This window comes from Pelecanus crispus, chromosome 1, assembly GCF_030463565.1.
Source record: "Pelecanus crispus isolate bPelCri1 chromosome 1, bPelCri1.pri, whole genome shotgun sequence".
Lineage (NCBI taxonomy): Eukaryota > Metazoa > Chordata > Aves > Pelecaniformes > Pelecanidae > Pelecanus > Pelecanus crispus.
The window spans coordinates 65,853,914-65,869,532 of record NC_134643.1 but is presented as its reverse complement, the minus strand read 5'-3'; the positions used below and the strand labels follow the sequence as shown (position 1 = coordinate 65,869,532).

The 15,619-nt window shown below is 44.0% G+C and overlaps 1 protein-coding gene across 1 annotated transcript in view; it reads right to left on the bottom strand.

The window, feature by feature from the left end:
• TMEM178B (transmembrane protein 178B) overlaps positions 1–15,619 on the bottom strand; it is a 228,597-nt gene that overhangs the window by 195,748 nt on the left and 17,230 nt on the right. The gene's annotated exons all lie outside the window — the stretch shown is intronic.

Below are 15,619 nucleotides of genomic sequence, written 5' to 3'. Positions count from 1 at the left end.
TACGTGCATTTAGCACTTCTAATCTTTCCACCTAAATCAATCCTGAAGCTGTCCTGATAATTTTTGTTGCTCTGCTTTGAACTCCTTTCAGTTTGTTGAGACACTGCTAGTAAAGTTTTGTGCAAGGCTGAATGTGATGGTTTTAGGTGTGAATGCATCAGAACTGTAAAGAGTAAATCTATTACCACCTTGAGCTGTGACACGGTGCTTCCATATATGCAGCTCAAAACCATATTGTCACTTTTCTGCAAACATGCTGCTTTACAAATTAACATGTAATGTCCTATCCTGGGTCTCAGAGTTGATCTCCAGGCTTTTGCTTCTTTCTGAGTGGCATGAGTTCCAGATTATTTTCATATCTTGCTTTTTCCATTAGTAGACAGATACAGAGCTCATGGGCTCAGAAACTCTCAATAGGAGGAGCATGAGAATACACTATAATAATCAGAAAAGAAGGCTTCAACATATTTTCAAAAGTCTCCATGGCATTTTTCCCCCGAAGAAAAAATTGGTTTGGCTAAATCCTTGTTTAGTTTCTGTGTGCACAGAGATTACTCCTAGGACAGCAAAGGACCACCAAATCCCACAATCACAGAGTCCTGAGACCACTGTGGAGCAGCATCCATCGCTATATACAACCTACACAGCCTCGGGTTATGTATAGCTGCATTCCCACAGTGGAGGAAGCTGCTGAGTGTCCAGTCACAGGATCACAGGGAGACACATGGTACAAAGTCTTCTACGGGATGGACAGGAGATTCAGAAGGCAGCGAGGAAACATTACTGGAGCAGGGCACTCAAAGTCACGCAACTCACACACGGGACAAATCAAAGAGTACACAGAGGACGATCCCCCCAGCCCTCTTTAAAAGCCTCCCAACCTTGTCTTCTTGGTAGGTGCAAGTCTCCTCTCTTATCCTGGACTGACTGCTGCCCACTCACTGTCCCGAGGCTCCCTGAGAAACCAGCTACCTCTGTGTTCCTGCTGTGGGAGGCCAGGACTGCCACGTGCTGGCCATCTCTGGCTCTTCAAAGATAGGGAACCTTATGAGTTACTCTGCACAATTTGCATGGGAAGGCACAGGGTCAATGCAAAATGGGCAGGGGATGAAGGCTGGGTTAAATAACAGGCTAACTTAAAAGGACAGGCGTAATAGTAACAAAATGGGACTTGGGAAAGGGACAGAAAGGAAGGGAGCAGAGCAGAGCAGGATCAAAGGAGCAGGAAGAATAGCAGTATGGAGGCAGAGAAGAAAGGCTGCTCAGCCCCAGACTGTCACACCGCAGGGCGGCAGGCTGTGGCAGGCCGGTAGGAGCACAATCTCATGCCACTCACAAATGCAATCCAAAGGAAGCGCTGGCAGCTTCCAAAGGGACACCCTCTGTATTTCAAACACCATTGACACAACATGGAGGAGCCCCAGACTGAGCCGCTGGTAGGTGAGTAGGTGTTTGAAGGCAATAGCCAACATCCATTGCTACTGAGATAAAACCCAGCCACACATCTGTTTGAGAAGCCAACAAAATCTCACCTTTCTCCAGACAGAAACTGAGTAACTCTAATAGCGTTGTGACAGTAATACTCTTTCCTTTAATACCGCACTCTTTACTAACAGATTTCAAAGTGCCCTGCAAAGGAGGTATCTCCATCACCAATAACAGGTGAGTAGGCTGAGGCTCAGGGGGGTGAAGTCGCTTCCTAAGGCAGTCTAGCAGTAGATCAGGGAATAGCGACCGGCCACTGCTCTCCTGCCCTAGCGCACGAGTTGCAAAGCAATGCTTCCTATAAGCATGATCTGCTCCCCTCACTATTTGATGGGGATCACTTCTCCTTCAAACTGAGGAATACGCTTTCTCCAGTTTCTTACCATCACCCTGGTGACAGGATAAAAGCCAGGTGACATCCACTCTTCCCTTTAACATTCATCATCAGAAGTGAGGAAGGTAGGTGTGGTTAAGGGGAAGGACCAGAGCCCTCCCAAGCAGAGAGATATCCCGCTTACCCTGCGTCAGCCTGGCTCCCTCCTCCTCGCCTGACTGCTCAGCATGCTAAGTATGTGACAAGTGGATTAAAATAACATTTAAGACAAGACTTAACACTCATTAAAAAGAGGTGAGATCTCAAAGCAAGCTCAGACTGTGTCCTTACCTCACCCTGAAGAGATGGAAGATGGCAGCTTGCTTCACAGATCGCTGGCGGTTTCTGTCACAGCCTGTGTCAGGCTGCCACACACGTACATTAAATACACAAATACACATGCCAAGGAGCTCAGGAGGGTGTTCAATGTCGTGTGCCAAACCCCATGCGGTACCGTGCTCAACAAGGAGAGCTCCGGGGCTGGAAACGCAATATCTGACTGCATCTTCCATTGGCCAGCTGAACACTTTGCAGAGCAGAGCCCCACATATTCCTCTCTTGCCCCCCCACTTTTGATCCCACAAACCCATTGCGCTTTGGAAGCTAGCGGATGGGCACAAAGGTAGGGGGAAGGAAGGCAAAAGGGATTTCTCCCAGGCTTAGTATCACAGGGGGTGATCACAGGGGGTGATCACCAGTGGGTTTGTCTGGGAAATATTTTGCTAAAACGAAACACATTTGTGGTGGGGGAAAGCGCTACATAAAACCAACTCCATCTTAGGAGATCTGCTCTTCAGATCATCCTGTTCTGGCTGGCTTTACAGATAGCACACATTTAACTAATTAGTGATGAAGAGTCAGCCTAGCTATGGACGAATGGCTCGGATTAATCTTTTTTGTCTTGTGTATGATAAACACCAACTTGTCAGCTAAATCCTGTCTGTAGAAACTTTATTAAGGATGATTATGCATGAGTCAGAAAGGACACAGCTTGACTTTCAGATCCCAATTTGAATTTAAGGGCTGGCTGGTTAGAAACATCACCTTGAAAACCAAGTAAATTTGATCTGGATGCCACTGAAGAGAATAAATACGGAGCCTGGTGATGTCATTTTTCTCCAAAGTCACTTTTCTGTCTGCAGCAGGATTTTACCTTTATTTGAATGAAGACCTTCCTTTTGACTTTTCTTGTCTTTGCACTTTATAAACTATGTAAGAAGAAAAAGAAAGCAAAAGAAAAAAAAAGGAAAAAATAATTGTCAGTTTTGTGCAATGACATTCTTAGCTGTGACACTACGTATAGCTGCAGAGGACATAAACCAATAAAAGCTATTTATAGGGTTTTTAAGTTGAGTACATAGAGGTCAAGATGTTTACCTGACCCATTGCTACAGTCAATGGGCTGGAGGATGTTTCAGAGGAACCAGAGTAGGATGAAATATTTACAGACCCATAATAAAGTTACACATTATCAAAGTTTAATGGATTTAATTTTCAAATTATTTTTGCCTTTTTTCACATTCAAAAATATAAGCTAGAAAATGTCAACCAAAAATACATTTAATGTCAAATTAAGTGTGCAAGATCAACCTAGCAAAAGTGAAGATACTGTTTTAGTAAAGAATGATCCATCAGATACAGTTGGCTAAATGGAAAAGTCAGGAAAAATTAAATTTGAATCAATCTGAATAAATTTTTTAAAGCTTTTCAGTGAAATGTTAAGACAAAAAATTTCATTTTAGGTCAACCCAGAATGTTTTGGTCAAACCATAATGAAATGTTCTGATTTTTAGTATTTTTAACTGGATCAATGTTTCCTTGAGAAATATTCTCTAAAAAATTAACGTCTATTTTAAGAATACTAAAAATTGCCATCATTTGCACAATATTTTTCATGCTGAAAAAAAAATACTTTTTCACCCCTTTGTTTCCCTCAACTCTTCCTTACCTTCTAACACTATAGTGACTATTTTGTCACTATACTTGACATAAATTCACAAGAGCCTTTGATTCTCCCCCAAATTCATAATCTTACCTTTTATGAAAAAAGTATTTGACCAGCTCTGCAATGCCAGTAATTCAACCATGTCATAGAGACGTCATCCTTCTTTTTCCCATACGCCTGATTACATTGACCTGAGGCTTTATTCAGATTTATATATTGGAGACAACAGTCTACATTTCTCTTCGTTCCCTGGGTAAAGCATTACTTGAGCTATTTAGGAAGGATGCTTTTATAGCTAAGGCATAAGACTAGGAGTCAAGATATTTGGACACATTTCCACCTCTGGCTCAGATTTTTGTGCAATTGCGGACAAGGCATCCTGAGTTTCTTGGCAAAATAGAGAAAACAGAATAGCTCAATAATTCTTTTGCTGTTTAGATTTTATGCTTTGAGGCAGTCTTTTTCCTTACCATGTTAGTCAACCCAAAATTAGATACCCAGTCCTTAACTGGGGACTAGGTCTTCTGCTGGGCCCCTCAGTAGAAATCCCATGCTGAAGCTCAATTTTGATGCTTCTGAGGTAGATTTGTTTTATTTTCAGTTCTGCTTTTTGGAAGGTGCAAGCTGCATATTTTTTCCCATCAGCAGAGCTTACCACAAGCTGGCAGCACCGTCCCCAGCAACCTGTACTCCTCCAGTTTGGTGATGCCCTTCTCATTTACCGAAAGCAGTGTTTGCTTCAGCTCTCCCAAGCCCCGGCTGCCCAGGTGAGCTGCACCTCGAGGGTTCCCACCTGGCACCACGCGCCAGCGCCACGCGGGCCACGTGCTGCATCAGCAGATGCTGACAGAGGGCTGCGGCTCCTGCAGGCTCCCCTGGTATATCTATGTCATGCTGCAGCTCCACTGAGGTCTGTCAAGATCCTCCTGCCCACGTTTTCTGCTCCTTTTGGAGAATCCCTTTCAGTAAGCTTCACTGCCACCATACCACCTCTCTTCCTGCGCCACCATGACGCTGATGGTTGGGGGACACAAACACCTTTGTGCAACCCGTGTTTAGCTACAACAAAGATGGCCTTGCTCTGAAAACCCAGTTAGCAAGAACAGCAGAATCCCGTTGGCCTCTGCTCGGCATTCCCACACAAGGAGCCACGCAAGGCATTTTCACCCCAAAATCACCCCAAAGAAGAGCATGCAGGGCGCTGGGCAGGGGCGTTTCTACAGGGATGACCAGAGAGCAGGATCCAATTTGTACCCACAACTTAGGGACTACACACAGCTGCAGAAGTAGCCAGGGTGCAGGCATGGAGCAAAGCTTTCCCCCACTGTAAGGAGAGCTCTAAAGACATGATTAAGAAATTTCAAAGGGTCAGCCTCCAAGAAGGCACTTTCCACTGCTGTTTTCCCATAGCTGTGCACAGAGACATTTCAAGCATGGTACAACTGTCAGGGCTTGGGGAGAGAAGAGTGGTGGAAGAGGGGAGGCTCTGGGGTTTTAGCAGCAGGCAGTAGACAACACGTGCTTACCAAGATAAATGAATAAATAAAGCAAAATCAAAATGAAATATCTCAGTTAATAAAGCAGGGGCTTGCAGCTGATTCAAACCAAATGTCTGCTTCTAGTGGGTTTGTTCTGAGAAAAAATGTGCTATTCTGAGTTTCCAGATCAGTTCTTGCAACCCTTCCCCAGCTTGGAAATCTGCTGCCTGTAGCTTCAAGCAAAACGGCCCAACTGCTCTCCCTCCTCCTGGGCCGTGGCTCTGGCTCCGCATCTCACCCCATCTGTACCCCAACGAAGCCAAGTACCTCTGGGTAGTCGTATCATGTCTGATGGTGCTCTACGGCTTGGAAAGGCCTGGCAGACAGCATCCCTATTTGTCCACAGTGTGACACCCTGCAAAGACCAAGGCTGAGCATGTCACATCGGCACACTTGGTAAAAAACCAATGCGTTGAGCACAGCCTGGGCTGCCGGCCGCTGCCCTGCCTCAGCAGACAGGGCCAGAGGCTGCCAGAAAGGCTTTATGTCACCTTTGTATCTCCTGAAGATGGAGCCTGTCTGGGGAGCAGGACCATCCCGTGCGTAAGTCAGAGCAGCCCCAGAGACTGCTCCAATTTATGCAGGCCTGAAATAGCTTTTACAGCTATTTTACAGCTTGTGTTATTTTCATTCTCTTGAAAGTGAATAAGCACAAAACTTAAAGCCTGTTCTCCTTGCACTTTTGCTGAGGTTTCAGTCCAGCCATACTGACCCTGGCTCTGCTTAAGACTTCCCAAAAAAGCACCATTTGTGATGGTGGTTTGGTAATGCAGACAACTGTCTGCTAATAATTGACTGAGACCAATACATTTCACGTAAGCCACTTATGGTAATAACTTTTGGTCACTAGTGATGCGAGCAAGGTCAAATTAAAACCCATGGGTGAGAGACTGCATAGTCCGTTCTGAGTCCCTTAGGACATCCGTTCTCTAGTGGTGATGACTGAAGTAGCAGGGTGGCTTGCCGAGAAAACTTAATTTGCAAGCAAGAAAATATCTTGGAGCTTGTGCAGGGCTGTCAGCAGTGTGACTCTGCTGGGCTGGAAATACTCTGAGTGAATATGATAAGGCGAAATTGGCCAGCACCAAGGCCTCAGTGCCATGTCACTTCCAGAGCTCTATTTTAAGGGTTTAAGGGAGATTTCAGTGGTGTAGAAAAGTGAATTTCTCCCCAGAGACAGAAACCGCCTATCCCAAAAGCAAAACACCAAGTAGTTTTAACTTTTTTCCCTTTCACCTGCCTCCCCTCCTTTTAACTGTTTACATATCTTGCTCACTCTTCCAAAATGAAACGAGGTCTGAACCACATGTCCCATAATGTCAGTATACTAAGAAAAAAAAACCTGACCATCCATGACCTGAATTATAATTGAATGACCCTGATCATAAAGCAAGGAGTTCAGCTCATCTGTGTTTTAAAATGAAGGGATTCTTCCCTCCCTTTCACTTTTTGCAATGCACAACCACGACGCTACCTTCTCCAGAGGCCACCAGCTCCTCCTGCAATAGCCCAGAACCTGCTTCTGCAAAGGGGGTGCCAAGGGCAGGAGATGTAGGAGCTCAGGAACTAAATATGGAGCCCAAAAGGGCTTGTTCTGAAAATGCAGTTATATGGGTTACTTGAGAGGGGCTGGGCAGTGAACACTTCTGAAGTTTGGCTAGTAAGTGCTGATTCCCTGAAAACTGCATCCTGTGACTATCTGCAGGCTAGGGAAAAAACATAAATTAAGTTCTTGCTTTTTAATTGAAATATGGCATCGATCTCTGTTTTTTTCAATAGTCTGCTTTCCCATATGGTATAACATCTACGTAGGAATTTTAAAGTGACATGATGCAGCATGTCTGTGTTTAAAATAATAATAATAATAACAATCTTATCTCAAGCCCGCAGGATGCTGAGTGGTTCAGTGTTGGGTGAAATGTCACCCTTGCAGAGGATAGGCTGAGGAATTTGTTTGCAGTGGGAGCTTGTGATCTGAGCACAGGGGTTTAGAAGAGGGCTGCATTTCATGACCTACAAAAGACTAAAAAATGAGATTTACATTCCAAATGTGCTGAGCAGCCCTTTCCCTTTAGTTATTAGAGGCACTCGGCATATAATTCATAATCACCTAATGGGAGGGTGGTGGGGGGAGGTGCACCATGGCCGTTCAACATCAAAATCCCTCCAGGAACAGCAGTAACGGGGTTCTGCTCTTATTTATATCGTGACACTAAATGGCTGGCAGGAAGATACCAGCAAATATCAGAATAAATAATTCAGTAAGTGTAACGGAAGGTCACAAACACTAACAAACATGTTTCTGTTTCCTCTCCTTTTCTCTCTCCCCACCCTTTATTTACATGCCCTTTTTCTTCTAGTCTCCCCCTCCAAATCTCCCTTTTTTGTGCAATACTTCTCCCCCTTTTTTCTTATGTACACAAAAATATGGCCTGAAATGCAGCTTTCCCATTTTTTCTGCTTTCTAGCCTCCATCATGCTCCTGACAGTTTTTCTCCATCTGTCTTTCCTTGCTGTCTTTCCCATATATTCTTTCCCTCTTTTATTGCCCACTCCTGTCATCACCCACCACATCCCTTCTTGTGGGACAACTGACAGTGCTGACTTGCCAGGGTAAACTCAGCTCTGAGGTACGCTACCGTAAAATGCTGCTGAAGTTGATGAAATCCTCTTGGCTTGATCTCGGAGCAGCAGCAGAATACAGCCCTGTGTTAAGAGCACTCCTAGGTTATTGCGTTGCTATGCCACCAGATCCACCCAATGACCCAACCAGTGGCAAGGATGTGTGCTTTGAAGTTGATGCATTTATGCCGTTGCATACTGGCACATGTAAAATACTGCAAGTTTTGATCTACATTCAGGAAAGCCAGAAAACCCCTTGGCTGACACATAAAATCTGAACTCTTGGTGTCAGGCACTCGTTTTCCAGTGCCGCAACTTCTGTGTAATGTTAAATCACAAATTATGAGCCCAGAAGGCAGCTCTGTGATTATTCACTCAGATACCCAGCAGAGGCCAGGCCACGGGACTGTCCTGAATTCATTTCTGTTCGGAAGATACAATCTAAGTTTTTGAAGTGTTTTCAATGCAGAATTTGCCACCTCTGAGAGCTGTTCCTGGGGTTAATGCCTTCCTTGCTAAAATGGTTGGCCTTGTATCTCATTTGAATTCAGCTGGTTCAACCCCAGCCTTCCACCTGTGATGAACCCAGTATCTGCCTGCTAGATACAGAGTCTTCTCTGAGCAGGTTGCCTTTCCCTACACAGGTTTTATAGCCTATGATAAAGCCACCCCTCAATCTTCTCATTGTTAAGCTTGGCTGGCTGAGCTCCTTAAGCCTCGTGTTACAGAGCGTGCCCTCCTCGATGGCACCATCGCTTCTGCCCTGAACCCTCTCTGCTCTCTCAACCCTTCCTGAGTGCATGAGTGCCAAAAATGGAAATGCCACAAAACTTACATCCTTGCAAAACAAATATTAGTGGCCTTATGAAGCATTTATAGCCCAGTGGAGTGCTATGCAGGGATGATGTCTGGGCCAACTGTACTCTGAGACGTGTCATCTGAGGCACAGCTAAGGTACATAATTACTTGCTTCCAGTGCAGACACTAGGATACATCAACTATATCTATACGCCACCTCACTGTCCCAAACACATGTACCTAAAGTACACATTTGTTTCTGTCCACTTTACAAAGAGATCCAAACCATTTCCACAGGGTTAGCTGGTTTTCATTACTATTTATCACTCCCCAAACTATTATTAGTACACTTTATGGACCACTTTGTCGTGTTTTTTTCTAGTTCTTTAATAAAAATGGTAACTAGGGTAATGCAAAAACCTGTTACCTGTAACACCCTGTGAAATCTGTTTTATGTCTATAGAAAATTTCATTTTAAACTCCATAATTTAGCCAGCTTTTTAATCCATTTAATGTTCATCATGTTGGTTTCTGTAGCATATTAATCAAAATGTCATCTGGTACCGAGTCAAGTGCCTAAAAGAGAAGGAATATTCAATCAACACTAGCACCTTTATCAACAAAAATTAGTTTAATGAGATCTATTGTTATAAATCCATGTTGATTAGCATTAGTTAGCATATCTGCATTTAATTCTTTATTAATTTATTAATTACATTAGCTGCTACATTACTTTTCCTAGTATTGCTATATTTACACTTTTCAAGAGTTTGAATAATACCAGCTTTCTCCTACATCTTTGATATCTCACCAATATCCTGACAAATTCTGAAAATCACCATTTATATGAATTAAGTCTGGAAATTTCCTTAGCCAGCTCTTTTAAAATGCTTGGTATCAAATTATTCAGATCTATTAAATTAAAATGACTGACTTTATTAACTGCGCTCCGCCAGTCTAAATTACTGCTGGAGAAGAAAGTATTCTGTTGTCATCATACGGCAAGAATAACTCATCTAGCTTTTTTCCAAAAGAAGAATAAAAATAATTATTAAACATATCCTTGATTTCCACTTACTTTTTTAATCATTTCCATTTGGCAAAAGACAAATACTATTGTTAGCATTTTTATCATTAATATGCTTTGCTATTGCAGAGTATATAATAATAATTTACTTGAAGTGTCTGCTTTTTAATAGCTTCTGGCGCTTTGTTTCCTGTATTAACTCAGCTAGACATAGCTTTCCCTTCTTGTACTTCTTTTCCTATCTAGCTTTTACTGTTCCTAGTTTCTAATTTCCAGATATTTCAGTATGTTGCCCTTTCTTCTTTCTGCATGTGATAACAGGCACATTCACAATTTTTATTTCCTGCTACTTTTACTTCCTCTCATAGCAAAGTTATTGTAGTTTTTAACAATATGATCTTCTTTCTCATATATAGCACCATGGCTTTTTGCAGATGTAGTAAAGTGCTGTCAGTAAGTTCCCAATTACCTGTTAGGATTGTTTAGATTTTATCTCCAAATTAATTTGGTCCTTCATCATTTTCAGCTTTGTGAAATGTTACACAGTTCTTTCTCCTTTTGCCTTCAACCTTCAGGGCTTTATTTTCTTCAGTACGCTTGCATAGTTTGGTGGGATCTGCTTCTCAATGGGCAAATATCTGGAGCTGTTTGATGTTTGCCTGTCTCTGTATATGCAGTTGCAGACGTGAAGGGCTGGGAGATGCTCATGCAGAAGGGACAGGAACAGTCCGGATCTGCTCTTCCAATGCCAGACCAGCAAGAAAACACTTCACAGGCCTGAACGTGCCATCGTCGCATGGTCTGACATCCCCCCCCCGTGCCGTTAGCACTGCGCTGACCCCAACAGTCGGCAGCCTGGCTTTAACTTAAATCCCCCGTAAACAACTATAGAGTCATCAAAGTGTACTGAGAGCTATGAATCTGTGCTGAAAGGAACAATTTAAGTGAGTTAAGCAGAATGATTTAAGTCACCCCTAGCTATGCAGTGCTCTGCCACCCATGGGTAAAGCAGGCAAGTTTTGCAAGCAAATCCTTCCCCAGCGCACGGGCTTAGTCATCAGTGAAAGCTGCTGGCTCGCTCCCATCCCAACTGTGGTTCAGCTGCTGCTCGGAGGTCAGCTCTGCAGGCACTTGATAAAGCTTCAATTAAGTGCTCTTCTTGCAGCACTCACTGATTTACACATCTTCTGCCCGCATCGGCCATTTTGCTGAATAAGCCCGCATAACAGCGAGGACCGCACGCACGGAAGTGCCGAACTTTCCCTGCCTACAGCAGGAATTAAGCTCCTCAAGCCTGGGCGTCACCAGGCAGCTTAAAACAAATAAGGATATTCAAATGAAGTTTGTAAAAGGGTGGGGGGAATAGAGCTGCAGAGGGCATAGTACAAATATTACTGTAGATTCTTCAGCTGGGTAATTAATAATACATGACATATCTATTCCAGGCAGTCTCTGAGCTGTATTTCCTTGTGGAGATGTGCCTGTCTGCGTTTAGACACTACTGTGAGGGGATGGTATAAAAATTTCAGTGACACGAACATCATGGTATGCTTCTCCAGCCTGTGTAACAGCCTGGCAGATCAGCCCCCCCCAAAGAGATTACGATCGAAAGGCCTGACCTTACCTGCTCATTAACGGGGGTCGCACTTAGCTGCAGTGAGCAGTTCTCATACAGAAGCTTTGCACTCGTGTTCAATTGCTTAGGCTACAAGTCAAAATGGAAAGTGACTCGTAATGATTGCAAATCCCTCTGGGGAAAATGAAAAAGTAACAAGCATAAGACGATGGAAATTATTTGGTTGACACAGCGTGCATCAAGGAAGAGCCATGTTATTTATTTGTGAGTGACACTGTTTAAGAGGGTACGTTTACATTTGCAGTTTTCACAGAAGAAATGAGTTCTACAGAGATAGCGATGTTAGAGGCATATTGGAAACTATTCAAGGAAAGACCCAACATTTTCATTTGTAAAGGTAGTTATATGAATTGATATAAAGTCTCAGATTATTTTTCCTTGGACTTTTTTGGGCAGTGGTTCAGAATAACAACTTTAAAAAATTCACTTGAAAATTTATTGGCACAGGCACAAAATCTTCCTTGCCAGGAGTGTAGTAGAGAAACAAATGAACATCATTTTACTCCCTCCTCAGGAAAAAATACATATCCAAGCCAAGCAGGCAAGTGGAATTTGGCAAGACTGAATTGTTGACATGCTTTTATTATACCAACAAATAAAACGTTAACTGCAAGTGTTACATGGCACTTGCCATGTATGTAGGTCATTTTCTCTAGGCAAACCTCCTGCTCAACTCAAGGAAATATTTCAAGGGACTCACATGGCAGTGAACCTGTGCAAGAAGGAGTGATTAGTAAGCCCCTGAGAGGTTTGGTCTAGAAGGCCTTTCTCCTTTTCCTCAAGTCTTTTCACAAGCAAAAATTAATGCTGGGCAAAATCTGTGTCCCACTGAAGTCAAAGGCATGCTTGCTTCCAACTTCAGCAAGACTGACTTTGCTCCCCTGGACTTAAAAGCAGTTTTGCTTGAGCAAGAACAGAGTAAAAGCTATGTGTGATCTTCAGCACATTGCCCTGGGCTAACTCCAGGGAACATGATCCTCTCAAAGCCCAGCTGCAGACATGAGAGCTTATTTAAGACTACTTTAAAATGCAAATTACACTGGCATGCTCATCATATGCCTATGGATCCACTAACATGGAAATATGCACAGTCCACAAATATCTGTGATCTGAGGAGGCTCACCAGAGCCAGGATGCTAAGAGTTAAGAGAGAAAATCCTGGATAAGGGCCCATCCTGAACTTACGCAATGAAGAACAGACTATCAGCATGGATTTAGTCTGATTTTTCATGCTTTTCTCGGTTTAAGTCAGAACCCCTAACCTTTTTTAATATGGGTTTCCTACAGGCTCACCAACAGAACAACTGACAGGCAGCTGTGAATTGCAAGGATATAAATACATCCGAGGGCTGTGGTGGTCAGAGCTGATACGCTATACGATTACTTTAACAGATTTTGTCTCAGTGCTGCATTTTGTAGAAACAATCTGATTGTTGACTATTCCAGGTAGCAAGGAAAAAAAAAAGGCACCGTGATTACTCTGACTTCATGATTTTGGCAACCTGAGCCTGTCCTGTCAATGCCACCCGCAGTGCCAGACCCGTGGTGACTTCCCAGGGCTTACACGCAGGGCAGAGCTACACAGCTCCTACGGAAACAGCCATCAGCACAGCAGGAGCAGTTCTCTCATGGGCAGCAAGAGCCCGCGCAGGCGGAGCACTGCAGGGGGTCACGGTGCGTGCAAGGAGCGGGTGTGCGGCTGCTTCCCCACCACGTGCCACGGAGCACAGGAGGCACTGGGCAGCACAAAGGGGAGCCATCAAGCCAGTCTTCTTCCATACATCGTCCCACAGCGATGGCTGTGGAAGACCTGTATTGCCAGATGTGAGGCCTCCAAGGGCGGGGGCGACAAGGTGACTTTGGCAGGCGTTGGTGCTGCCTGGAGTCTATGACCTGTCCGCATTGCTGAGAGTGCGGATAACCCTGGCCCTGCCTCCTCGCCCCCTTCCCTTGCTTCTTAGTATAAGGCAAAGCCATGGGGACCACAGTCTCCTGGAGGTCTTGCTCCCAGCCTGAGCTCATTTGAAAGGGTTAATTCCAACAGACTCTTGTATTCTCTCACTTACCTCTCTGTACACACACCCTGTGCTAGTTACAACCTCCTAGCAAAGCTGTACCTTTGATACAGGCTATACTCTGCCCATGATGGCAGAAGGGACATGTTCAGTCATCTGTCCTCACCCCTGAAGGAAACAGGCTGATCCCTGCTGTATTTTCATGAGAGCTGTGTCCCATCTAATTTTATATGTCACTTGTAATAGCTGTTTTTCCTTCCCCAAATAACTTTTGCAGCCCTGCAGTTGAAGTCATCTGAAACCACAAGACTGGAGTTTGAATGGCCCGCGATATTATCAGTGAGCTGAGCCGTTGCTCTGTGCCTCAGCCAGTTTTCCCTTTCCATCATTGACTGAGATGTACACGCAAATCCAAAGGAACCAGTCAGTCAAATGTGGTGAAGCCATCAATATACATACTACTCCTCTTCCTCAGCAGAAGAAGCCTCACTAAAGCTGGGGGGATATCTACGTAGGTGCAGCCAGTAGAGGGATTTAGGGCCTCCACAATGCGTGGCAAAACTGTCACTAAAGTAATACAGCAGTACTGGGATCCTGAAAAATGCAAAGATAGTAGCATAACCAATAAGGAGGTCTTGTTTTATTATAAATTATTCTCAGCATACCACAGTACGCTCTTGAGCCTCCTGAATTCACTGTCATCTGCAACACTCGTATCCCCTTGGAGGAATTGCTGTGTTATCCAAAAGCTCAATTACGCAAACTTATTCAGGGTCCCTTATGATGTCTGGGCTACGAGGCTCGTGCTGTATATTGACTTGTCTTCTCCTCCTCCCTGCCTGCCTTGGGGCCTCCTCTCCCATTTCAGGTACACTGGCTTCCTGGATTGCAGAGGGAATTGTCTCAAGGTCATACCAAGATGCTTCAGTATGGCTCAGCTATGAAAAATGTATGTAGCCCAAAATATTGTTTAAAAGCAATAAACTGAGAATAATATCTGTGGCCTGAAGAAGCCCTGATTTATTTAAGATACAGGGGTATATATGCACACTTTTAAAAACTGCCTGTACTTCACCAGTTAAAACAATGAGAACAAATGAGGCTGTGATCTCTCAAGTGATCCTTCATCACTCCCAGCACAGGCCCATAATCCTTCAGTTGTGATTATGCAAAGGAATATTACATTGATCCTGTAAAATATCTCTGATTGGATCAACGTTATTTTCTCTCGCATTGACAAGGTCTTACCAGAGAATGACTATAATTCCACTGCTAACACTGTCTTAGTGAAATCCCCCAATAAATCCTCCAAGCAGCACCGTTAGTAATACCTTTATTAGACTAACTAAACAAGATATTTATATGCAGGGCTTTCCAAAGGACTCTGGCTCCTGCTTCAGTTTCTGGAGGAAAACTTGATCAAAAGTGCTCTGCTGGAAGACTTGCCCTCAAGGAGGCTCCGCATGGACGTAAGTGGCAGGTGAAATTACCCTTTCAAGATTCACAAGGTTGGTCACAGATTTGCCCTTGTGCTGCCCATACTACAGTGAGGTCCCAAATGCATCTTTGGCACAGAAATCTCACAGCAAGTCTGGTTCACAGGCAGGACTGGAGTTCAGGGTCTCCCCACACCTTCCACAAACACGGTGTCAGTACAACAGTTTGCTAACAAAGGGGAAACATGTTCGTTATGTACCTGCTATCATTTCAATATTTGTTCAAGGCCAAATCCTGGCCTTTATACTCAACGAAAGACCCGCTCCCTTTCTAGCCACTGCTGTCTCTGCTCACCAGTGCTTCCATTCTCCTCCTCTCTTCCCCTTCACTCTTTGTGTAAGTCTCCTCTAATTTTGTCTCCTTTTTCTTTTCTCCACAGCTCCAAGCTTTCAGTCCCAGTGGTTTCATTCCCACACTGACCTCCCCTTCATCACTGAAGTTCAGTTGTCACCTTTGGGCTTGAAATGCAATGCTCCAGTGAGATGAATGGCAAACTCCAGTGATCACCTTGCTGAGTCATTTTTTTCAGGCTGCCTGAGTGCTCAGGTATGCACTGCACCTCTGCTTTCCCTTGGAAAAGTTACCTCTAAAGCTGTGACAGCTACAAACGTACCTCTGTCTTACCTTCCTAAACCTTTAAATAGGACCATAACAATCATTAGGGCAACGAAGCTGGTGAAGGG